Source organism: Antechinus flavipes, chromosome 2 (assembly GCF_016432865.1).
Source record: "Antechinus flavipes isolate AdamAnt ecotype Samford, QLD, Australia chromosome 2, AdamAnt_v2, whole genome shotgun sequence".
Classification (NCBI taxonomy): domain Eukaryota; kingdom Metazoa; phylum Chordata; class Mammalia; order Dasyuromorphia; family Dasyuridae; genus Antechinus; species Antechinus flavipes.
The window spans coordinates 514002904-514028726 of NC_067399.1; the positions used below are offsets into that span (position 1 = coordinate 514002904).

The following is a 25823-nucleotide window of genomic DNA, read 5'->3' on the forward strand; positions in this document are numbered from 1 at the left end:
TTTAGTACTACTTGGTGTTCCCAAAGAGTTTGCTTCACTTGGTATTTATTAGTTATATAAAAATAGCCATTCATTTGTTTTGTAGTATAGCCTAGAAGACCTAAATGAAGAGTAGACATGTCAGGATTTAATTTATAGCTTTACTGTTTATTCGGTATGTAAACTGAAGAGAAATACTAATCTGTTTCATAATTTTTCTACCTAGGATAATTATTCTTTTAAATATTCATGAAGCCTTTTAGATAAAAGCCACAATTATTAATAACTAATTTGCAAATGGTAATTTTTCTTGTTAAATGTAATGGTTAATACTAAACTATTCCAGGGCAGCTTGATGGTGCAGTGGATAGAGAGCCAGCCCTGAAGTCAGGAGGACCTGAATTCAAATCTGACCTCAGACACTTCACACTTCCTAGCTGTGTGACCCTGGGCAAGTCATTTAACCCCAAATGCCCTCAGCAAAAAGCAAATAAATAAATAAGTACTAAATTACTCCAAGGACTGAGATTTTGAAAACTCCTTTGAAAAAATGTTAATTTCTTTCATTGACTTTACTTTGCTAGACTGACAGCATACACATATAGTTTGCTGTCAAGTCTAAGCTCTAGGCCTCTGCAGACCTGGGAAGCCTACAAGAACCCAGGGTCACCTGCAGTCTCAGAAGAGGCTTCCACTCAAAGCAGCACTTCAGTGATGACAAAGAGCCAACTCTGCATGGGCTTTGCGGGTCAACATGGACCTCTGAAATAAGGACTAAGACAAACGCTCCTCCTTCCCCTGTGGTCCAGCTGACTTGACTAATGTTTGGGATGGGGAGGGTACTTTGCTTTACCTGGCTTAACTCTGCAAATGCTAAGGGGAATGGTTAACGGTGCCTCCGATCCCGGCAATAAGACTGTGCACCTGCAGAACATAAACAAGTTAAACGCTGCTTCAGAGGCCAAGGGGCTTGTTTTAAACGTTCAGACTCGGGCGTCTTTCAAATTCTTAGCGCTGCCTTTGCACGATGCACGGAAAGTCAAATGGATTTTACAGCTTTTTCACAAGAAGTGACCCAGACAGGGCCCCCGCAAGAATCAAAATGCGCAGTGAGCATCCAGTCTCTACCTTGCTTCCGCTCAGACAGAAAGACTAGAGATGCGCCTGGATTCACGCCAGTGATGACTGCGGGCGGCCCATCCCGCCTGGGGCGCGCACGGAGCTTGTGCTGTGCGCGCGCAGCTCCCCGCCGCACCGCGCCGTAAGGGCGGGGGAGTCACTGAGACAGCTCGCTAGTGGGATGGACCGCAGACTGGAGTATGCTCTGCTCGGGGGCGCGCAAAGCGCGGCGCGCGATCGACCCAACGTCAGAGAGTATGGCGCGCGCAAAGCAGAGGGAAAACCGTTCTGTTCCGTTCCGCTCCCGCCTCGCTGATTCCCCACCACCTTCCACCACTTTCCTCGGGGAACCCATCCCCCGTCTTGGAGGCAGGAGAATGACAGGATTGACCTCTTACTAGAGGCCTGCCACAGTCTTATGGACCACTTCTCCCTCCCCCAATGCTTTCAAACACACCTCAAAAGCAAAGTCCTGTGGCCGCGCCGCTGAGGCGACGAAAAGGGTCGGTTAGGGAAGGCGGTGGCTGCCCCAAGTCCCTCCTCCCACGCCCTCCAATGTACCCCTGAGCCGGACCGGAACTGTCCTCCAGGAACCCGAGTAGGGAGGGTAAAGTGGGAAAACAGAAAGCCTCCCACCCCACCACGCCCTTCCAACAACACTGGGTCCGAAGAAGGCCCACCAAGAGAAGAGAGGAAGCTCGAGCTGTCTACACCCAAGGCGGGAAATCCCGCCGCCCCACGCAGGCTCCGCCCTCTGGGCCCTGGCCACGCCCTCTTTCAGGCGCGCTATAAAAAGGGGCTGCTTGCCACCTCTTACTACACAGCTACCAGGAATATTATTGCGTGATATTTTGTCATATGCTTCAGGCTGATCATTCTGGTTCGTTTTACGGAGTGGAACATCGGGTACCATGCCCGAAAGAACGAGCATTGAATGTAGGGTGAGAAGATGTGAAGGCAAATAAAATCTATTTGGAAAATTAGTGTAGAACCTTAGGAACGTAATTTGAAGTGTTTCCTCACCTGAAAAATCTTCAAACTTTATAAAGCACCTACTATGTGTCAGGCACCGTGCCTTCTGGACTGAAGATAGAAAAGGAGACAAAAGATAGTCCCTTTCCTCAAGGAGCTTACAATTTAAATGAAGGAGTTGGTTTTTTAAAGAGGTCCTTTTCAACTCTAAAATAATTGCTTCACTTTAATGAAAGGGCCACTGTAGCTTGGAAATTAAGTAGCCTGATCAAGTAACAAAAGTCTTAAATAGCAGGCCGGCCTTGAGATAAGCTTAAGTTTAGGTAGAAAAGTCTAGGTTGTGTCTCCCTACTTCCTGCTCAAGACTCATATTTCATCCTTCTGCTCCTCTCTCCTTTTCATCTTCCACTTTTAATCCATTTTATTTTCTCTTCAAAGTAGGTTGTATAGTCAAGGAGTTGAATTATTCTTTTGCAGTTGTTGGGAAAATATTGTCTGCCCTAACAAAAATAATCAAGTCTGTTTGCATCTGAGAATAAGTTGATAGCCCGAGGTGATCTGGAAAGAATCTTTATAATGCAAAACACTGCAAATCTGGTTGGGAGGAGGGTCATTTTTCCCTGATGTTTTCTCAGGATTTTGTTAGAGGTAAAATATCTACTACATGAATTATTTGGGACAGGCAATACGTTTGATATAGTTTTATCTTGTAAAGAAGCTCTTTGAGAGTGGAGATTGTTTCATCCTTTGTCCTTGTAGTCCTGTCACCTAGCACTGTGCCTGGCACAGAAGTGCTTTAATAAATACTTGATTGACAGCAACTGTCAGTCTAATTGGTTTTGCTGACTCAGAATGAGTGAACTTGACCAGATGAAACTGAATTGAGCTGGTTTTCCCAACTTTAATTAGTTCTGTCTCAGCTTGAATGCTAAATTTTCTGCCACACACCTATTTCATTGCTTTAATTCTAAAAGTTGTACTTCTTAAAAAGCATACTTAAATGGTTTTTAGTGATACTGTAATAACTGTACCCCACTTTGAGAAGTTCCCAGACCTTGAGAAAAGCCTTCCAACTCCCAGTTAAGTGATTTTATTCAATTGGAGATCTCTGTCTGATAGTCTTCTATCGATTAGCCCAGCTGCCAGCCCCAGGCCAACATTTACCCATATAACCAGGGGTCTGTTAACCCACCTTTGCCAAATTCCTAATCAGGAGTTTTGACCACTAAAAAAACTTTCTTCTTGGTGAACAATAAATCCCTTTTGCCATATAGATTTCAAGTTTGCTATTTGCAGTAGACCTGCACCTACCAAAGGGGATTCCCCACCCTAATTCTCACACTTCTTCACTACCACTAATCTCATCATTTGCACCTCTCATCAGGAGTACTGGACTCGGAATAAGAAAGATCTGAATTGAAATAGTTTCTCATTCAAATCCCCTGGAGAAGTCAATTATTCTTTCAAAGCCTCAGTTTCCTCATCTGTAAAATGGAGATAATACCCATCTCATAGGGTTGTTGTGAGAATCTACTGGGATAAACATGTAAAGCTCTACTGAATAAATGTTAGCTATTATTACTGAGAAGAGAAATCGTTCTGGAATTATAGAAATCCCCAAACGTATTTGGCATACTGAAATATGGTCTTGTACCATGCCATACATCATGAAAGGTTAAAAAATTTAAGAGATAAACATGCTTCTGTAGCTTGCCCAATTTAAACCTCATTGAAAACATGTAGGTTGTGATGAAAGCTAGACTCAGAGACTGTCAACATTATATTTAATATCCAATGTGATAAAAGTATAGTTTCGTGATGAATAAAAGAATATCTGTCAAAATCTTGTGAACTCAATGCCAAATTACATACAGTAAATGATTACAGCAAATGCAAACTATATAACATACATAAATTTTGTAAGATATAAAAAGTTGTAAGGTTTGTTTGTATGTCGATTTTTTTCCCCCAGTTATTTCACATAGCATTGGATACCAGGTAGATTAATAGTGAAATAAGATACAAAATTCCTATGGTTTCAATTATTTTGTCATTTTTTAAAAATCCCTCATATTTTAGGAATAAATATTTTAATACTTAAAAATTGCTTGCCCTTCACAATATTACAATAGAATATTATTAAACACGAGCCAAAAATACCCCATGAGAAAGTCCATCCCCGAGTAACAAACATGCTTTGATAACTAGTGTAGCAGTCAAGATTGGCCTTTTTTTTTTACCTAAGACTTTTCACCCTCCCAGATCTTTCAAGTTTCATAAAATGAGTTTTAGAACACCTCTTTAAAATTGATCCAGTTGAAAAATATGGATTATAAACAAGGTAGAAGATAGAGTAATCAACTCACATATCAAATCAATTTAATACTGTACAGGAGTCATGATGAAGTTAACAGGAAGAAATCAGTACTTCCATTTATTAAATTCAGCAGATACTTCTTGAACACCTGATTTTGAGCAAAAATAAATAAGTCCAGGAATTTATAAAGTAATAGGAGATAGGAGCTATCTACAAACAATTATAAAAGAAATGCACGAAAAAGTTACAAGTCCTTTTGAGAACCAATTTAACTATTCAATATTCTTTTCTCTTTATCTTATGCTTATGTTCTTTATCCTATCAAAGATCTTGACAGCTAAGCCTCAGCTTTGGACTACTGTCCTACCATGTGCATTTCCACCTTTATTCCTATTCAAATATAGTTTAGTTCACCATTTCCTCATCCACCTCTCTTTGCCTCACATTTTAGTGAAAAAAAGAATTCCTTCTTCTCCCCTCCTCATCTTTCATTACCTAGACGCTTTCTGACATTTTCTCCACCTTCATTCCTGTCTTACATGAAGAGATGACCCTTCAACAGCCCAAATTTATTTACTCATCATCTTTGATCTCTTCCTATTTACCATCTGCTTTCCTACTACCTACAATAATGCCCATGTCACCACCTTCAACTCTTAATTCTATAGCCTTCCTTTTGTGATTAAACTCCTTAACAAGACCAACAACAATTTAGGTGCCAATACCTTTCGTCTCACCCAGCAATTTAGTTTCCAACCTCTTTAAACTGAACTTGTTCCTTCCAAAGCTACTAATGATCACTTAATTGCCTTTTCACAATCCTCATCTTTTTGGACTCACTGAAGCTTTTGGCACAATCATCTTCTCCTCCTGGGTACCATCTTCAGTCTAGGTCTCCATGAAATTATTACTCTGCCATGTGTTGTGGATTTTACTTTCCTAACATCTCATATGTGTATCTTTCTCTGAAACTGCCACCATCCTATCATCTCACATCGAGACCATAACTAAAGCCTCTAGTTTCTTCTCCCAGACTCAAGTCTCTAATCTACTCTTCTACTTCTTTGACAGATTAATCTTCCTAAAGCATGAAACAGACTTTGTCACCCTGACAAATTCCATTGACTCCCTAACCCCTCCAGGATCAACTATAAAATCCTTTCTTTGGTATTCAAAGTGTACTTTCACAACCAGATCCCTTTTGAGCTTTCCAGTCTTCTCACAATTTATCTCTGCAAAATTTACATTAGCTTCTTCTGTTCACACAAGACATTCCATCTCCTGACTCCACTAGTTCTCCCACAAGCCTGGAATTCTCTCCCTCTTCATATCTACTTCCTGGCTTTCCCCGATTCCAAGCCTCCTTCAGGTTGCAGATAAAATCCTACTTTCTACAAGAAACCTTTCTCATTTCCTTAATGCAGGTGCCTTTCCTCTCTTGATTATCTACAATTTATCCTGAAAAATCTTATTTTTACATAGTTGTTTTCATGTTGTCTCTCTTCTTAAGTTAAGGGACGGTATTTTGCCTTTTTGTGTGTATCCTCAGCCTTTATCACAGTATCTGGCACAAAGTTGCTGTTTAATAAATATTTATTGACTAAACAAAATGATTCTCTCTCTTCCTCTCCTCTCCTCTCCTATCCTCTCCTCTCCTCTCCTCTTCTCTCCTCTTCTCTCCTCTTCTCTCCTCTTCTCTCTCTCTCTTTCTCTCTTTCTGTGAGTCTGTGGGTGTTATCTTCACAGAGGAGGAGATATTTAAGCTAAATTCTACCTAAAGCATAGGTAGGATTTCAAAATGCAGAAATGTGTAGGGAATGCTATTCTGAGTAAAACAAAGAAGTTGGAGAATATGGCATCTGTTTGAAAATAGTGAATCTTGCTGGTTAAATTTCATGTTAACTAGTTACAGCCCTGTTTCCTCATTTTTTTTTTTGGGGGGGGGGTCCTACTATGTCGATCTCCAATGTAATCCCAGATTATTTCTACCTTCTGTCCTCTTGCTGAATGACCTTGAAAGAAAACATGCAACCATTTTGACTAGGTGCACTCCAGATTTGAGTTATTTAATCTCAACTGGATGCTCACGGAAGCAAGACAATTCTTCTACCTCTCTTTGATTCTTTTTTTTGGGAGGCAGAGCAATTAGGGTTAAGTGACTTGCCCAGGGTCATACAGTCAATAAGTGACTAAAGAAAATTTGAATTCAAGTTCTCCTGACTCCAGGGTCAGTGTCCTATTCACTGTGCCACCTAGTTTGCCTCTCTAATTGATTCTTTATCACACCCCACAGGATCTATTTCATAGCTCTAACTTCAACCTTCTTCCTACTCATTCACTTTAAGTTCTCTCTTTGCATCTCAAAACCTCTTGACATCATCCCCATTTGTTCTTTACTTCAGTCTGAGTACGAGAAACCCCCCCTCCTCCCTGGGCTAGGATCTCTATGTGTATCCACTTGATCCCATTCCCTTTCTATATCTTCTGACAGATTTCTTCTTTTTCCTCTCTCAAGTCATTCTCTTCTTAAATCTTAATCTCTGTCGATTGGCTCATTCTCTACTACCTATAAACTTAACCTCTCAGAGTCCAAGACAGCTAAGTCTTTAAATTGCAGACAAATTGCTGATATCTAGTTTCAACATTGATAAAATCACAGATCCAGACTAACAACAACAACAACAAAAAAAAAAAATACCTGAATTAAGCATATCACAGAATTGTGAAGAAAGTGATAGTGAAGAGGGATAGTTAATATATTGTATAATCAAATTTGGACCTAAAAAAGGTCTTAAGTCACTTGGAGTGGTAGATTGAAATAGATAAGATGAAACAATTGAGATAAATATAGTTTTCCACTTGGGTTCCAAAAAAATCAACTTACAAATCCAGAATGGGAGAGACATGGTTAGTGTTAGAGGAGGACCTAATGGCAACTCTCTTAATTAAAGTTTGATTTTAGGATGAAATGTACTCATATTGTCACCAAACAGTTAGCAAAAAGACTTATTTTGTCCTAATATTCCAAGGTTATACATAAAGATACAGAAGCAGTTTCAGCTTTGGTAAAGGTAACCTGCCTCAATCCCTGATGTAAATTCATTGGGTTTGGCTCCTCACGTGATCTCAGGCATCTCCTAAGTCTAAGAAGCCCAGACTCTACCTGACTAGGAAATTTTATGTCCTTAGGTGACCAGGAAGCTACACCAGGGAAGCTGGGGCCAATCAGGTCCCAGGGACAGCTTTGTCTCCTTTTAGGGAAATATCCCTGTTGTAGTAGAGGGAAGGTAGAATTTGTGGGGAGATGCTGGTACATGTTAGTCTTATAACTACTAGAAAGTGATTTATATTTAAAAAAAAAAAAAAGACCTGGAGATTTTAATGTACCACAAACTCAGTATTGGCCTGTTGTAGATCTGTTGTAACAGTCAAAAAAAGCTAATACATGATTAGGTTGCACTATAGAACTATTCAGACCAACGGAAGGGTCTTTCTATTTTATTCAGCTCTCCCTAGTCAGAACACATCTGAAGTAATTATTTTTTATTCTGAGAATCACATATATCTGATGAGCTGGAGTCCATGCAGCAGTAGGCCAGGGAGGCCTAAAATCCATGCCATCTATTAAAAGAACTAGGAAAGTTTAGGTTGTTTAGCCTAGAGAAAAGAAAATATAGTAGAGAAGGGTATTATAGTTTTCAACTATTTGAAGAGTAGCCATGTAAAATAGCAAGATTTGCAAAGCACTTTATATTTGATCCTCAAGAGGCCCTGTGAAATAGATGCTATTATCTTCATTTGTAAAATGAGGCAACTGAGGGTCAAAGAGATTAAGAAACTTATCCAGGGTAACAGTAAATAGATAAGAGAATTCAAACTCAGGTCTTCCTCAGCCTATGTCCAAGGCTCTTCACTGTTACCTAATTGCTCACTAAGGAGAAATTAAGACTTATTCTACTTAGTCATGTGAGAGCAGAAGTAAGAGGAGTGTTTAGAAAATGCATAGAAACAGAGTTTGAGATAAAGAAAAACTTAATAGAGCTTTCAACAAAGCTGTTTTGGGGTGTAGTGAGAACTCTGTAGTTCTTCAAGTGGGGGGAAAAAAAAAGAATACTCTTTGTATAGTTGTGAAGAAGATTAATCATTTGAGCATTGGTTGGCTGATTTAGAATCATAGATTCTCAGTTGGAAGAGCCCAGAGTCAGAGTTTAGTCAGACATGTCCTTGAACAGAATTCTCCTTTACAACACCCCTGACAAGCACTTATTCAGCCTGTGCTTATAAACCACTAGCAATGGGTAAAACACTGTCTACCAAGGCAGCCCATTGTACTTTTTATGACTGTTAGGAAGTTTTGCTTTATAGCAAGTTTAGGTTTAAACCTGCCTCTCAGTAAATTCTATCCACTGCTACTAGTTCTGCTCTTTGGGTTTAAGAACAAATTGAATCAATCTCTTTTCTATATCCCTTTAAACTGCAACTTTCATGTTCTTTCTGCCTCCCAAGGAAGATCACTCTCACTATGTGTCTCCTGATGTTCCTGCCAAGGAAAGGAGTACCAATAGGAGCTAGACCTGTAATTTCATTGTTATAGGGAACTTCCAGATGAGGAAATTCGTCTAGTTTGCACATCAGCAATTATTTCATAATTTACAGTTTTTGAAAGTTTCATAGGGGATATAAGATTAAATATCTTATCCAGGGCTACAGAGCTAGCATTTAGTAGGGATAGGACTTAAATCCAGTACTTTCTGACTTTAAATACATCTATCCATACTATACTGACACATGGAATTTCTACCAACCTGATTCTAAATTTGTTTATGCAAAGCCCCCATTTGTGTGGCACTACATAGTATTTTCTTCATAAACACCTTTGAGGTCAATGGTATAAGAGTCATGACTCCTATATTTTGTTGATGAAGAAACTAAGATACAAAGAAATAAAGTCCTTTGTCCAATAGCACATAACTAATATGTCAAAAAGACAAAATAAAATCAAGAAGGGGAAGGGGGAATTTGGAACACAAGGTTTTGCAAGGATCAGTGTTGAAAAATTATCCATGAATATGTTTGGAAAATAAAAAAGCTTTAATAATAAATAAAAATAAAAAATAAAACCAATAACAAAAATAATCCAGGTCCCCTGACAGAAAAGGAGATGGAAAAAAAGAAGGGAACAGCAAGATGGCACAGTGGATAGAGCACCAACCCTGAAGTCAGAAGGACCTGAGTTCAAATCTGATTTCAGACTCTTAACACCACTTCCTAGCTATATGACTCTGGGCAAATCACTTAATCTCAATTGCCTCAGCAAAAAAAACTAAAATAAAAGGGAAAAGGGATGAGGGAGGGAATAAGCGAAGGGTGAGGGGAAGAAGAAAAAGAAAAGAGAGAAGAAAAGTATATGTTGTTCATAACAAGTTTTCTTTTTGTTCCATAGATAAATTTATTAATTTTATTTATTTATTTGCTGGGGCAGTTGAGGTTAAGTGACTTGCCCAAGGCCACATAGCTAGGAAGTATTAACTGTCTGAGGACAGATTTGAACTCAGATCCTCCGACTTCAGGACCGGTGTTCTATTCACAAAGACACCTAGCTGCCCAAAATTTATTAATCTTTTTCTTTCTCATACTTTCCATTTTCTGACTCTTGCTCTAAACTAACAACCTTCAGGACATTTTTTTTCTTCAAAGCTCAGTGCCTAGCTCAGTTTTTCTTTCCCTCCCAACTTCTTTTCTCACATCAGCGGTACTTCAGCATATATTGACACTCCATAAAACAGGGCTTCTTAAACTTTTTTCTACTCATGATCCCTTTTTGTCCAAGACATTTTTACTAGATTCCTTCTTGAATGTGTTACTGGCAGTGTTCATACATGTGCAGTACAAAGTTTGCACGTTGTATATGTTCAGAACCAAAACTGGAGTGAAGTCGATGCAATGCAGGCAAGTGCTGCCAGAAGCACCCCAAATTCTTTACATATTTGATATTAAATTAATTTTTGGTCATTGCATTTGAAAATCTTTTACTGTTGCCAAATTTTTCATGACCCCCACACATTCAATTACATGATTCCATATGGGATCTAGTTTCACAGTTTAAGCTTCTTTGCCATAGAACATCCTTATATCCCAGTGCCTCAATTTACTCATTTCCCATAACGTACTCTTCCATTTCACCTTGGCCACATACAAGGATGGACATACCCTTGATCTTGCCATTACCCATGAATGTACAACCTTCCATGTTCATGAACCTAGAAATTTCCTTATCTGATCACGGTCTATTGTCATTTCCTCTTCCTTTGCCTTGTAACTCCAAACTTTGTTCTTCATCTTCACTGTAACCTATAATCTGGGGGTCATCATCAATTGTCCTGACCTATGTCTTGTAGTCTCCAAGAGCTAGAGAATGAGGCTGACGACTTTGTATCTCCTGCCTCACTTACATCCAATTTACTAAGCAAGTCAAGACATAACAAAACAAGTCATTGGTTCTCTGTGAAAATGAAGTACAAAGAACAACCTGTAATCTAACCTAGACCTCTCAGCTCTCTCCCAGGTCATCATCCCTGCACTAGTTACACACTCTTTCCTCCCTTTGCCAATATGACCTCTTAGTAAACCAGTTCAAAACTTCACTGTCCTCTTTCTTTTGAGTTCCTTGTTTCTTATGATATTGCTGATCTTGCCCTCCTCCCAAGCTTCAGGCTTGGATCACTCCCTCCGTCAGCTTTTGCTCCTACACACATTCTGCTGAATAAAAATGGAGAAAATCATGCATGAGACCATGCTGAGTAGGTACATTACAGTTTTATGTTACTTAACCCCAACTGGTCTGTCCCTGCTGCAAGACAGTTCTTTAACCCTTCCCAATCACACTACTTATTACAGCAGCTCTTCCAAAGCTTCTTATCCTTCCTTAAATACCTCATGGCTTCTCCTTCTCCACCCTCTCAGTTAGATATCATGCTTCATATTTCACTGAAAAAAATGAGGCCTTCCAGAGTCAAATATAAGATCTTCTGTTTGGCATTCAAAGCACTTCACAGGCTAGCTCCCTCTTACTTTTCAGTCTTCTTATACTTTACTGCCCACCTCTCCATGCTCTCTGGGCGCCAATGACACTGAGTCTCATCAGAACATATGCCCTCTCCCTGTACCTGGAATATTCTCCCTTCTCATTTCCTGCTCTTGGCTTTCCCAGCTTCTTCCAAGTGCCAACTAAAATCGCATCTGCAAGAAATTCCTTAAGTCTTTTTTTCTTTATTATCTCCAGTTTATCCTGTATGTGTGAGAGTGTGTGTGTGTGTGTGTGTATATATATGTATAGTTTGTACATAGTTGTTTTCATGAAGTTTACCCCATTGAGCTCTTTGAGAACAGGGATTATCTTTTGCCTTTCTTTCTAACTCCAGCATTTAGCACAATGTAGAATATAGTAGATGCTTAAAGCACTTAGCACAATGTAGAATATAGTAGATGCTTAATAAATGCTTATTGACTGACTGACTGCCGATGTAGCTGTGAATTGATCCAACTTTTCTGAAAAGTAATTTGGTGGTATTGGAGAAAACCCACTAAATTTCATCGCTTTTGACCTAATGATCCACATTACCAGGCATACCCTAAGGAAGTAGTAGCAAAAATAGTTGCACAAATTGCATGTGAAGGTAATAAAAATAATGAATATGAGGAATTCAAAGAAACATGAGAAGGCCAACATAAATTGTTACAATACAAAGGAAGCAGAACCAGGAAAATATATGTAATAACTACAACAATGTATTTTCCCATCACCATTAAAAGGCTGCTGAACTTCCAGTTAATTTCATGAGCACTCTTGACAATCAGTAGTGAAATAGACACTATGGATGTGGAATGTTGCATGCAATGTGAGACAATGTGTCTTTATCTGTTAGTTTTCCTTAACTTTTTCCTTGATTGCAGACAAGATCAGAAGGGAAGGAATAAACTGGGAAAACATTTTTACATTCAAAGATTCTGATAAAGGCTTCATTTCCAAAATATATAGAGAACTGACTCAAACTATTAAGAATTCAAGCCATTCTCCAATTGATAAATGGTCATAGGATAAATACAATTTTCAAATGAAGAAATTGAAACTATATCTAGTCATATGAAAAGATGCTCCAAATCACTATCGATCAGAAAAAATGCAAAGATAAACTCTGAGGTACCACTACACACCTGTCAGATTGGCTAAGATGACAGGAAAAGATAAAGACGAATGTTGGAGGGGATGTGGGAAAACTGGGACACTAATACATTGTTGGTGAAGTTGTGAATGGATCCAACCATTCTGGAGAGCAATTTGGAACTATGCTCAAAAAATTATCAAATTGTGCATACCCTTTGATCCAGCAGTGCTACAGTTCAATGCTAAAGCAGTGCTTTATATCCCAAAGAAATCTTAAAGAAGGGAAGAACATGTGCAAGAATGTTTGTGGCAGCCTTCTTTGTAATGGCCAGAAACTGGAAACTGAGTGGATTTCCTTCATTTGGAGAATGGCTAAATAAGTTATGGTATAAATATGGTATATTCCATAATATTATTGTTCTATAAGAAATGACCAGCAGGATGACTACAGAGAGGCTTGGAGACACTTACATGAACTGATGCTAAGTGAAATGAGCAGAACCAGATGATCATTATACACAGCAACAACAAGATTATGCAATGATCAATTCTGATGGCTGTGGCTCTCTTGAGTAATGAGATGATTCAAATCAGTTCCAATTGTTCAGTCATGAAGAGAGCCATCTACACTGTGGTTCACAACATAGCATTTTTATTCTTGTTTGCTTGCATTTTATTTTGCTTTTTTTTTTTTAACTGATTTGATTAAATTTTTTTGTGGCACAATAATTGTATAAATATATATGCGTATATATTCTACCATGCATATTCATACCAGTACATATATTTCTACCATGTTTAACATGTATTGAACTACTTAGCATTTAGGGGAGGGAATGGAGGAAAGGGTAGAAATTGGAACACAAGGTTTGGCAAGGGCTAATGTTGAAGAATTGTCCATGCATATGTTATAAAAAATAAAACACCTTGGACTCACACTTAACACCATATACCAAGATAAGATCAAAATGGGTCCATGACCTAGGCATAAAGAACGAGATTATAAAAAAATTAGAGGAACATAGGATAGTTTATCTCTCAGACTTGTGGAGAAAGAAATTTATGACCAAAGATGAACTAGAAATCATTACTGATCACAAAATAGAAAATTTTGATTACATCAAATTAAAAAACCTTTGTACAAACAAAACTAATGCAAACAAGATTAGAAGGGAAGCAACAAACTGGGAAAACATCTTCACAGTTAAAGGTTCTGATAAAGGCCTCATTTCCAAAATATATAGAGAACTGATTCAAATTTATATGAAATCAAGCCATTCTGCAATTGATAAATGGTCAAAGGATATGAACAGACAATTTTCAGATGATGAAATTGAAACTATTACCACTCACATGAAAGAGTGTTCCAAATCATTATTGATCAGAGAAATGCAAATTAAGACAACTCTGAGATACCACTACACACCTGTCAGATTGGTTAAGATGACAGGAAAAAATAATGATGAATGTTGGAGGGGATGCGGGAAAACTGGGACACTGATGCATTGTTGGTGGAGTTGTGAACGAATCCAACCATTCTGGAAAGCAATCTGGAATTGTGCCCAAAAAGTTATCAAACTGTGCATACCCTTTGATCCAGCAGTGTTTCTATTGGGCTTATACCCCAAAGAGATACTAAAAAAAGGAAAGGGACCTGTATGTGCCAAAATGTTTGTAGCAGCCCTGTTTGTAGTGGCTAGAAACTGGAAAATGAATGGATGCCCATTAATTGGAGAATGGCTGGGTAAATTGTGGTATATGAATGTTATGGAATATTATTGTCCTGTAAGAAATGACCAGCAGGATGAATACAGAGAAGACTGGCGAGACTTACATGAACTGATGCTAAGTGAAATGAGCAGAACCAGGAGATCATTATACACTTCGACAACGATATTGTATGAGGATGTATTCCGATGAAAGTGGATTTCTTAGACAAAGAGACCTAACTCAGTTTCAATTGATAAATGATGGACAGAAGCAGCTACACCCAAAGAAAGAACACTGGGAAACGAATGTGAACTATCTGCATTTTTGTTTTTCTTCCCGGGTTATTTTTACTTTCTGAATCCAATTCTCCCTGTGCAACAAGAGAACTGTTCGGTTCTGCAAACATATATTGTATCTAGGATATACTGTAACATATCTAACATATATAGGACTGCTTGCCATCTAGGGGAGGGGGTGGAGGGAGGGAGGGGAAAAATCAGAACAGAAATGAGTGCAAGGGATAATGTTGTAAAAAAAATTACCCTGGCATGGATTCTGTCAATATAAAGTTATTATTAAATAAAATAAAATAAGATATTAAAAAAATAAATAAATAAAATACTTTAATAAAAAAAATCATAGCAGATTAAAAAAAAAAACTTTTTCCTATATTACAAGGTAGAGCTTGAAATGACTGTAGTATATGTATATAACTGGCAAACTTCCCTGGTTGCTTCTGCCTGATGCTAGTCCTCCTTATTGACCACTAAGCAGAAGAGCTAATGACTTATTAGACTTTTAAAAAGGGATTGATTATACCCTTGAGTCTCTCTCTTTTTTTTTAAATGTTGTTGGTAGTGTCATGTAACTCTAGAGTCTTCTTATGAAGGCAGCAGGATATTTGTTCTTAAGACCAAGTTATAGCCTATATTTTACAGGAAGCCTTAGCTTATAATTCCAGTATCTTCCTTTTATTAATTATTTCCTATTTATCCTGTATGTAATTTGTTTGTATATTTGTTTTCATATTGTCTCCTACATTATATTTTAAGTTTCTTGATAGACTGTCTTTTGCCTGAGTTTGTATCTTCAGTGCTTAGTATAGTGCCAATAATATAGGACAAATAATAGGAGTTTAATAAATACTTACTGATTGAAAATTTATGGGAACTAGAGCTTAGACAAACAACTTGATCCTAGGTTCCTGACTGCTTCTTATCCTTTATAATTTTTTGCCTAATCTTAGGTAACCAAACAAATCTTGAGAAGCTTGAAGTAACATTATGAATTAAACTGTAAATTCAGAAATTCTGAGTTTTTAACTCAGTGTTGGCTGTAATCAGAAGGAATACCCTGCAATAGCTGTAGGATTTTAGAGCAGTGACTGTAGAACTTAGAGTACAGGGCCTAGATGAAATATAAAATACCTAGTGAATAATTTTGGCAAATGCTTTATGTTTTGAGTAAATTTATAGTTTAATTATTATTGAGGAGTTTGTTTGTAAATTTATTTCTGCTAATTTAAACTTGTGAGAACCTTTTGTGTTAAGCATTTCTTTCATGTTTAAGAAATAAATCCTCCATCCTCTATTGGATTGTAAATCCAATTCCCGATTTACACTTTACATTGAGTATCTTTCTAGTTCCCCAATTCAGAAAGACTCTAGACAAAAACCAAGACAAACTTTAAGTAAATCCTTTCTCTTACTCCATATATAACAACAAATATATATGGAACTGATAGTTGTTTGTTTTTAAAATCATATTTATATCTATCTATTTGTCTATTTATCTCCATTCATAGCCACAAAGCCTATTTCAAGACCTAGTTCACCTAAATTAATGCTTGGTCTCATCAGTGGTTATAATCATTAGGATTTTCATTAAGCATCAAAATAAAACTTTAAAATATAGAAATGGGAAATGGGAGAAATGTTGATTTTGATAATGATGATAATTATCTATGCCTAGATTTTGGTAACTCTAATCTATAGTCTCTCCTCAGTGAAAATATAGAACAACAAAGCATTCTCACACATTTGAACAAAGAATGAGGTACTAAACTCTAAGATAACCCTACCTTCAGGAGTCACATAGTACTCTGGACAAGACAAAAATAGCAAGAAAAGCCAAAAATAATAAGAAAATCCTTTCTTGTTCTTTAAAATTTGGGATTGTAACTAAGAAGACACCTCCTCCATAAATCCTTTCTTAATATTAGGATTGAGGCAATGAACTCTCCCAGGCTCATCTTGTCTAGACTTGTGACTCTCATGATTGCTCCTACACTTACCACCTAAAGGTATGCACTTCGCCCTTTCCTGGTACATGATGTTGATGATACATTAATTGATGTTCAGTGATTTTTTTTTTTTAAGGTTGGCTGTTTGATCTTTGTCTACACTGTCTACCAGTATCTGTTCACCTTATCTTGCACAATGCTATAGCAAAATACAAGTACTTATTAAATAGTTTGAGGGTGATGATAAAGACTAAGGGTATGTTCAGAATCCTTATGATCTTACATTTACCCCAACCTTTCTGTCCCACCAATATTTAGCACCCTCAGCTCCCTTCCTAGGTAATACCTAGCTTCCCATATTACCCCCCTCACTTTTCTTATCCCCCAACTCCAGCTAACAATTGAAGGATAATCACATTTTCATATATAGTTGTGAAAGCCTCTCAGCTACTAGGCAATCTGGGATAATGGAAAGGGTAATGGTTCTGGAGTCAGAGTACCTGGAACTTGTAACTTTGAGCAAGTCTTCTAGTCACCTTGGGCCTCTAGCTCTTCATTTAGAAAGAAAGATTTGCGCTTAAATCCTTCTAAATTCCCTCTAGGTCTATGAGCCTATATGGTTCTATACATCTTCTCCAGATGACCTCTTTAAACACCCCTAGATTTAGGATATAGCTAGACCCACACAGAATACAATCTTAGCAAAGGCCTGCTGAAAGCAGAACACTGAGAGACTTAACCATAGTAACATAGTAAATGTAATGTGAGTGCCAGAAGAGTTTGCTTAACTATTTGGACTGTTACATTCCTACATCATATTTTCCTGAAAGTTGGGGGAAAAAAAGAGTTAAGACCAGTTGTGAATGTTTAAGGAATCAATACTCTTTCACTGAAGCATAAGGTGACACACCAAAGAATGTTTCAAGACAAATATTTGGTTGCTTTTAAGGAGTCATCTTGTTCATTATTCCTGATAATAATAGAAACTTTGAAGAGATGAGTTCCTACCATGAAGACTTGGATTTAGATAATTGTGTACAAAACTAGGACATTAGAGATTGAAGATTTAGTATGCTACTTGCTACAAAACTTTTAATTTTGGAAAAATGTTTGTCTATAGCACTACTTTCAAAATCTCTGTAGAGAAGTAGCAAACCATATTATAGTCCAACAGATTGGTTTCAAAAAAAAAATGTTATAGGCAAAATCTAGTAATTTTAGAACTATTTTAGATTGAGTTCATAGAAAAACAATATATTTAGATGCCCAAAAAAGTCCAATGATTCATTTTACTAGAAAAATTCCCTGCCCAAGTTAAGTATAGAAAAAACAAAATAGTTGGAGAAAATATTTAATTGACCTACAACCTCAAATGCCAAATTCAGACTGTCCATGAAATGATATTGAATATAATTATTCAACATCTCCTAGAGAGATTTAAAAATACACCCTTGTAAATTCAAATATGGAAACTTTTGTCACCAAAGAAGCTAGAATGAATTGGATTTCACTTTAATATACTACTGTGAATAAATAAACAAGATTGGTAGAAAATACTAGCTTGGAGAGTCAGTTTAGCAGTGGGACAGATTGAAACAATTTCTGTGAAAAGAATGACACTGAAAAGGAGATTGTTTTTGAAGAAGGAAAGATTGGTATTACCTTGTAGAGCTAAAGATGAACAATGGGTATAATACTTGTTATAAATGGAACAGATGAATGTGCTATCATAAAGTTAAAACATCATAAATTTTTTATCTTTGGCTTAGGATCTGATTTTTTTTAATTAACTTTTTTTTCAATAATAAAAATCTGCTTTTTCTCCCTCCTACCTCCCATTTCTCATCCCCATCTTGAAAAAGAAGGGGGGAAAATAATTCTAAAACATGTAGAGTCAGACAAAACAAATTTTCATATTGGCCACATCCAAAAAAAAAAAAAAGTCTCAATCTGTGCTCTGAGTTCATCACTTTTCCATCAACAAGTGGGTATAGCATGTTTCCTCACGAGTTTTTTGAAATCATGGTTAGCCTAATTACATTGATTAGAATTCCCTAGTCTTCTAAAGTTTGTATTATACTGTTATATAAATTATTCTCCTTATTCAGTTCAACTTAAATTGCATCAGGTCATATAAATTTTTTCAAATAAAGTTCCTCTGAAACTATTCCTTTCATTTTTTCTCATAGCATAACAGTATTCCATTATATTCACAAACCAGAACTTAATCTGCCATTTGATGGGTACTCCTGCAAGCTTGCAACCCTTTGCCACTGCAAAATATCTTTTTATGTTTCAACTCCTGTGTTTGCACATCAAAGTTTCCATGCAGCTTTGATTTTTTTTTTTATCAGAAATACTTGGAAGTCCTTTATTAAAGGTCTATTTTTTCCTTTGTAGGCTTATTCAGTTTTTCTCAGAAGTTATTCTTGACTACAAGCAGTGTCCTTTGTCTTCTAGACAATCTTATTCCAAGCTTTCTACTCCTTAATAATAGTACCTACTAAATCTTGTGATAATGACTGTAGCTTTTTGGTACTTGAATTCTTTGTCTTGGAAGCTCTGGATTTTGGCTATAAAGTTCCTGAGATTTTTCCTTTTGTAGTTTAGTTTCTTTCAAGAGTTAATAGATGAATTAATTTTCAGAGAGTTTGTTGCTTGGGTAAGCTGTGTTTTGGGGTTTTTTGGAAGCATTGCTTATGTTTTGGAGTCATTCTCTTCTTCTAGATTTGTATCTTGACCCTCCCTGTTACCATAATGATTTTTTTTTAAATGGTGATATATTCTTTTTGTTGTTGTTGCTTTTTTTGTTTATTCTTGTAGAATAATTCCTAACTTTGAACTTAATGGTAGGCCAGGCTTTGAGTACTTCTGGAAGAAATGTCTATTGCAAATTTTGGAGGATATTACATATTGTTATGCTCAGAAACAGCTCCGGTTGAGGATCTACAAGCTTTTAATGTTAATAAAATGGTATGGTTTAGGACAAAGTCTGATTGCTATCCTTCTAGTCTGCAAATTCCTGACCTAGATTTGCATCTTAGCAACATACCTATGGACTAGCACTGGTTTCCAGTAAACTGCTGCTGGACTAAATCACTATCAGTGAGCTGAAAAGTTCTGCTGCTTCAGAGTAAAGGCTCCCTTTTGTCTGAAATTCTTGGTCTAGTTATTCCAAAGTGGTTTTTAGATGGCTCCAAGGAACTGAGATCTTTCTCAGCTCTTGGGATCAGAGCATACAACAGGTGTTTCTTTCTTTGGAACTTGCTTCTTGGTCAGTACATAATCTAGGGCCTGTTATTTTCCTTACCCGGGATCAGCACCCTAGGTAATACAGGTCCCCAAATTTAGTTAACTCTGAATTTCTGACACAAAACTGGGTAGCATATGACAGAGCAGCCAAATGTTCCCTGTTTCTGTGTTCTGCACAAGGTCAGACCCCTTTGTGCTTTGCCTTTGACCTCGCAGTGTCTCCTTGCACTGTTATTCTTGAATAGACCCGGGTCTGTACACCTTTCTATCTATCTGTCCCTATGCTGACCTGGGCTAGAAAATAGAATCGCTGATTTTTTTCCCTTGAATTTCCAAATCAGGACATAGGTATGGTATGCTTTTTAAATCTAGGTTGTGCTTTAGAGCTTGACTATGTTTCTTTTGACTACCTCAGGACTGATTTTGGCAGATGACGGAAAAAAGGAAGGAAGTTGCCTGAGTTCTACTCAATTTCTTTTGACACAGCTTTAAATCACATGTCACAGTGAATCCTGGAGCAAAAGAACCCACAAAAGGACAGAGTGAAACCATTTTCCAGCCCAACGTAACTTAGAAGGAGTGCAGGAAAGGTCTATCTTGCTTGGGTAAAAGAGAAACATAGCACAGCAGCTGGTACCTGTGTAAGCTAGTAGAAGGTACCTATCCCCAGCACAGATTGGTAACCAAGGCCTTGCAGGTGGTTTTGGCCCAATAAACCCACGGCACAGTGAGTTAACTTTGATGCTTCCAACCCCAATGCAGCAGGCTAGTGGTCAGGCCTGCCAGACCTAGTAGCTTAGCACAGTTGGCTAAACCAGGCCTGGTGGACCCAGTGCAGCTGGCATATTGCCAGCCCTGGAGGCCCTGACACAAAAAGTTAAAGACTAGTTCTCTGACCCCCTGTGCAAGAAGCTTGGGGATAGTGTTCCCTATACTACAGGAGCAGAGCTCAACTTTAAAAGGCACAAAATAGGCTGGAAATTGAAACAAAACAAAACAAAAAACTCTGACCATAAAAAGCTACCATGGCAATAGGGAAAATTAAAACACAAACTCAGAAGAGGAGAATATCATCAGAACACCTACATGTGAAGCCTCATAGAGAAATATGAATGAAGACCCAAAAAGTTCTCTTGGAAGACCTCAAAAAGGATTTTTAAAATTAAGAAAGAAGAAAAATTGGAAAAAGAATGAAAATTATATATAAGAGAATCATGAAAAAAGAATCAACATATTAGAAAAAGAAGTACAAAAAGTAGAAAAAGAAAACAACTCCATAAAAAAGTAGAATTGGCCAAATGGAAAAGTTGTACAAAAGTTTCCTGAAGAAGTAATTCCTTAAAAATCAGAATTGGGCAAGTGAAAACTAATGACTTCACGAGACATCAAGAATCAATCAAACACTATCAAAAAAATAAAAAAATTGAAGATAATATAAATTATGTTATTGGAAAAACAACAGACTTGGGAAATAGATCCAGGAAAGATAATTTAAGAATTATTGGACTAGGGGCAGCTAGGTGGCGCAGGAGCACCAGCCCTGAAGTTAGGAGGAATCGAGTTCAAATTTGGGCTCAGATACTTAACATTTCCTAGCTGTGTGACCCTGGGCAAGTCACTGAACCCCAATTGCCTCAGGGAAAAAAAAAAAGAATTATTGGACTACTTGAAAGCTATGATCCAAAAAAAAAAGGGTCCCAAGAAATTTATCAAGGAAATAGAATCAAAGGGTAAAATAGTCATTGAAAAATCCACCAATCTCTTGCTGAAAGAGATCTTAAAATAAAAACTCTCAGGAATATTACAGCCAAATTCCAGAATTCTCAGAACAAGAAGAAAATACTGCAAGCTACCAGAAAGAAACAAATCAAATATAAAGCAGTCAGGATTATAAAGAACTGAAGGACTTGGGGTATTTCAGAAGGCAAAGGAATTGAATTACAACCAAAAATCAATCATTCAGCAATATTCAGCATAATCTTTCAGGAGAAAAAAAAACAGACATTCATGAATAGGGGGATTTTCAAAGCTCCCTGGGATGAAAAGACAAAACCAAAATAGAACATTTCATTTTCAAGTATAATAGTATAATACTCAAGAGAAGCATAAAACTAAATGGGAAAGAAAAAACACAAACTATTCAAAAAAGTTAAAGTGTTTATATTTCTACATGGGAAAATGAGTCTTGTACCTTTTAAGAACTCAGAACAGTTAGAAGGGGTATATGTAGATAGAGGGTGCAGGTTTAACTTTATTTTGATGGGATAACATTAAAAAAAATAAGAGATGAGAAAGAAGATCACATTGGGAGAAGAGAAAATAGAGGGGCAGAATGGGGTAAATTGTATTTCATGAAGAGGAGAGAAAGACCTGTTACAATGGAGGGAAAGGAGGGAGCAGGGTGAGGACTACTTGAACCTTATTCTAATCAGATGTGGCTCAAAGAGGGAACAACACACACTTAAGTAGGGCATAAAAAAAAAAATCTATTTTACCCTATAGGGAAGTAGGAGGAAAGGGGACAAGAAATAGGGGAGGTGATGATACAAGGTAGGGTAGATTAAGGGAGGTAATAGTCAAAAGGAACTGATTTTGATTCCTTACCCAGGTAACATATGAAAGTGTTTTTCTCTGTTTACACTAGCACATTTACATAGTTTTTATGTTTTTGTAAAGTGATTTCCAAACAATTATGTGAGATAAATTGTATAAATATTCATAGAATCTCAATTAATAGAATTCTCAGAATCTCATTAAAAGTCTTCTAGTTTGTAACCTATTCAACATGTAAATGACTGCTTGCCATCTAGGGGAGGGGGTGGAGGGAGGGAGGGGAAAAATCGGACAGAAGTGAATGCAAGGGATAATGCTGTAAAAAATTACCCTGGCATAGGTTCTATCAATAAAAAAGTTATTAACAACAACAACAAAAAAGTCTTCTAGTTCAACTCAACCCTTAACTGAGCAGGATTCCTTTCTACAAGAACAAATGGTGCTAATCATTCCTGAACACTCAGTAGAAAATATAAGTATTATCCTTAACTGGGGAAGGGTCAACCCTTTTTCAGAAGCTGGAGTAAATGTGGGGATCAATGAAAATGTGCATGAAATGAAGGAGTTTCTGACAAATTTGAATTTTCTCAGTAAAAAAGAAAGTAAAACTATCTTCTGAGAAACTGGGGTCTAGTAGAGATGCTGCTTAGGGATAGATATTTAGGAGGGGCTATAGCATAGAGACTAATAAAAAGTCAATCAGAGAAGAATAAAAGAATTTCCATGCAATAGACCCCATGCAGGGTCTAGTTAATATTAGACTATATGAACTTGTAGAGAATCTAGTTAGCACAGTTCCCATAGTAGCTTTTATCAGTTGGGGAATAGAATCAAGGAAACAGATGAATAAGTGTGACTGAGTATTGGTAAGAAATGTAAAGATTCAAGGAGAGTTGAACTGATCAATTATAGGATGATCAAGACTATGAGGGAAGGAAAGAGCAGGAGTGATGAAATGAGAAAAAATGAAAAGGTGGAAGAAATAGAAATTGAAATAAGGATAAAGAATAGTTTTAGGAGTGAAACCAAAGGAGAGTTGGAAGAATAGGAGACTATAGCCAGCAAGGGAAACTTTGAAGGTCATTATTATGGAATTGGTCCAACTTGAGGGGATGACAGTATCTGAGCTGTGACTACTCCTGTGGATAACTAGAATGGTAGAGATCATAAGATCACAGTATCATAGATTTAGAATTATAAGGAACTTAAGAAGGGTTCATCTTGTTAAACACCTTCATTTTATAGATGAAAAAACTGTAACCAAAAAGGGGAATGATCGAAGTCAGAGAAGTCAAGGTTAATGAAACAGGGTGACCAAAGTATCCAAGAAACCTTCAAGATGATGATTTAAGGACCCAAGTATGAGATCGATGTGGGATTGGAAGATTTTTATGTTAAGGATATTTTCAACAATCACATTTAGTGAATCCTTTCAGCAGTAAACTCAGACCTGATTATTTGAAGTTACTGGTGAATGGTAAATGGTCTCTTAACATTTTCTTCCTTAATTTGGGTTTCAAATCTATATTATCTATTTTGTATTTTCCTCTCTGAATGTCACTCTCTTTGGTAGAGAAAATAGAAAGAAAATAACAATTGAATATGGTTTTTTTTGTTATTTCTTATGCCATCAACCCCACACAATAGTATTATGCCCTAATTCCAATAAATTTTGGATGAAAAATGCCATCTGTATACATAAAGAGAACTATGAAGATGGAGTGCAGATTGAAGCACACTATTTTCATCTTTTCCCCTTTTGTTCTGATTTTTCTCTCCAATATGACTCATGTGAAAATGTATAAAAAAATGAATGTACATATATAATCTATAAAAAATAAAATAAATGCTAAAAAAATAGACATATGTTCTTCTTTGATCTTCATCTTAATGCCAACATACTTAAAAAAAACAAACAAACTTGTGCTATTCTTAGCATTCCTGAAAACCTATTGTGATCTAATATTTATCAGTGTTCTTTTTTTATATCCTTTAAATTTTCATTTATATATTCATCTATTTACAGACTGCATCCTTCTTAAATTCTTTGAGGGAGAGCTCAAATTCTTTGAGGGAAGAAATTGATTCTTGTTTAACTTTGTGACTCCAACAACAGGTAGAATAGTGCCTTGGGCAGCTAGGAGGCACAGTGGATAGGATGCCAGGCTTGGAGTTGGAAAGCTGAATTCAAAAGTGGCTTCAGATACTTCCTAACTGTGTGTTCTTGGGCAAGTCACTTAACCTCTGCTTGTAATCAATTTCCTCAATTTTTAAAATGGGCATAACAATAGCACCTATTCTCACAGGGTAATTGTGAGATACTATTTGTAAAGTTCCTGGGCACATGATAGATCTTGTATAAATGCTTATTCTCTTCCCTTCCTTGCATAAAGTATTGCTTCTTGTTTTAGCTTGGATGCAACATAAACTTTAGCTGATTCTGGCCTTTTGCATTCCTATATTTTCCATATAAGACCATGCTACTCTTTTGTATTCATCCTCAGTTATCTGTCTATGCTTTCATCAGTTGTACCTATCTTGTAAACATCTGAATTGCCTGATGAGTTTCCTGTGTAGTTACATCAGTCTCTTCAGACAGCTCCCTCTTTTCTTCCTCATTGGAATCATTTATATTTGTGTCATCAGAATTTAGTTCTTGAGAATTTTTCATCCATTTTGGTCTGACTTCTACCTGTAGGATTTTAGGCTGTGGAATTCAATCTGTTCTATTTGTGAACTCTGAAATCTTTTCTCCTAAAGTTTGTCAGGAAAACCTACCATTTCCTTTCTTATCTATCATGAACTCTGTCTCACCCTGGAAGATCCCTTTGTCCCTGTGGTCCCTTCCTCCTACTGATGACTTTTTCCTAGAACCTTCATTGTAAGAAAATACCCAGATTAACCACGCTCTTTTCGAGGCTCTGTCAGATTAGGAGATTTGCCCAAAGTCATGCATATAATAAATGGCAGAGCCCAGGCTCAAATCCGGGACTTCTAAAACCACAATGGCTCTTTCCATTATCCAGTTATCACCACTAACATTGTGAATTCAATATATCTCTGTCAGTAAAACAAGTTAAATGGGAGCTTTGCAAAAGCTACAAATAATTCACAAAAACCAGCAGATGACACAGAAAAAGTTTAAAAACTCAGAAATACATAAAATATGTGTATAGCATTGTATAATATCAACATATTTTATCTTTTAATTCCATAATTCACACTTCTCTGATACAAAAGGAGGGCCAAAAGTTTTTACTCAAAGTTTCCAGATTGCAAGGGCACTATACCTCTAACCCTTATGAGGTGGAAAGGATAACTGTACTCTGATGTTTCCCTAAAGAAGATAATCAGGATTGAGGAACACGTGTGAAAAATGCTGAAAAGTTGCGTTTCCACAGTGTTGTAAACTTTGAGGTAGTGTGGGATTGGGATAGTGGGTATCACTGACCAAGAGGTTTTCAGAAAGCTAGAGGTTAAGGAAGATTAGGATTCACAGAACAATTAAGTGATCA

At 36.9% G+C, this 25823-nt stretch overlaps 1 protein-coding gene across 4 annotated transcripts in view; it reads right to left on the reverse strand.

Moving 5' to 3' along the window:
• Positions 1-25823, reverse strand: part of HAUS4 (HAUS augmin like complex subunit 4) — a 38608-nt gene that overhangs the window by 5277 nt on the left and 7508 nt on the right. Inside the window, exons 1-2 of one of the 4 annotated variants that reach the window (XM_051980452.1) lie at positions 1660-2018; positions 833-903 (exon numbers count right to left, since the gene is read on the reverse strand). The exons of 1 other annotated variant lie outside the window; for it this stretch is intronic. The gene's annotated coding sequence lies outside the window, so the exon portion shown is untranslated. Of the gene's footprint in view, positions 1-832; positions 904-1555; positions 2019-25823 lie in introns of those variants that run through there. 2 more of the 4 variants (XM_051980451.1, XM_051980453.1) reach the window with 2 other exon arrangements.